The sequence below is a fragment of the Cebus imitator genome, unplaced genomic scaffold (genome assembly GCF_001604975.1).
Source record: "Cebus imitator isolate Cc_AM_T3 unplaced genomic scaffold, Cebus_imitator-1.0 Scaffold215, whole genome shotgun sequence".
In the NCBI taxonomy this organism is placed as follows: Eukaryota; Metazoa; Chordata; class Mammalia; order Primates; family Cebidae; genus Cebus; species Cebus imitator.
The window spans coordinates 3,548,958-3,550,342 of NW_016107530.1; positions in this window are offsets into that span (position 1 = coordinate 3,548,958).

Genomic DNA, 1,385 nt, shown 5'->3' on the forward strand with positions numbered 1-1,385 from the left:
ATGGCGCGATCTCGGCTCACCGCAACCTCCGTCTGCTGGGTTCAGGCAATTCTCCTGCCTCAACCTCCTGAGTAGCTGGGATTACAGGCACGCGCCACCATGCCGAGCTAATGTTTTGTATTTTTAGTAGAGATGGGGTTTCACGATGTTGACCAGGACGGTCTTGATCTCTGGACCTCGTGACCCACCTGCCTCGGCCTCTCAAAATGCTGGGATTACAGGCTTGAGCCACCGCGCCCGGCTGGAAACTCCCTCTTATTAAATTCTTGACTGCTAACACTATCCAGCAAATATTCTCTGCTACCAAGGCCCAACGGATGATTCAGCTGTTCCTTAAAGAATAAAAGGTGACTGAATGAAAAAATGAACTTAAATTGTGCAGAGGAAAGAAAAGAGAGGCGACTAGCCTGAGCAACATGCCAAAACCCCGTCTCTACAAAAAAAAACAAAACAAAACAAAAACAAAAATTAGCCAGGCATGGTGGCATGCACCCAGTAGTCCCAGCTACTCTGGAAGCTGACGTGGGAGGATCACTTGAGCCTGGGAGGCAGAGGTTGCAGTGAACCTAGATGGCATCATTGCACTCTAGTCTGGGTGACAGAGTGAGACCCTGTCTCAAAACATAGGAAGGAAGGAAGGAGGGAAGGAAGGAAGGAAAGAAGGAAAAAAATAGGTGAATAATGGTGCTTTATGGCATAACAAACATCACAAAATTTAGTGGCTTAAAATAATATCTGCTGGCTCTGTGGAATTACTAGACTCAGCTAGGCTCATATTCTATTTTTTGTTTGTTTTGAGACAGTTTCACTCTTGTTGCCTAGGCTGGAGTGCAATGGCACGATCTCGGCTCACCACATCCTCCACCTCCCGGGTTCAAGCGATTCTCCTGCCTCAGCCTCCCGAGTAGCTGGGATTACAAGCATGTGCCACCATGCCTGGCTAATTTTGTATTTTTAGTAGAGGCAGATTTTCTCTATGTTGGTCATGCTGGTCTCGAACTGCCAACATCATGTGATCCGCCCACCTCAGCCTCCAAAGTGCTGGGATTACAGGCATGATGGCTCGAACTAGAGAACTTTTATACCCAGGATTGAATATTTCTGTAAATCCTTGACTAGAACTGATACTTTTATACCCAGGATGAATATTTCTGTAAATCCTTGACTAGTTTAATCTCTGATAACAAAATACCATAGACTGTTTGGTTTTCTCTTTGTGTTTTTTGAAATGGAGTCTCTCTGTTGCCCAGGCTGGAATGCAGTGGCCCAGTCTTAGCTCACTGCAACCTGCGTCTCTTGGTTTCAAGTCATTCTCCAGCCTCAGGCTTTCCAGTAGCTGGGACTACAGGCATGTACCGCCATACCCTGCTAACTTTTTTATTTTA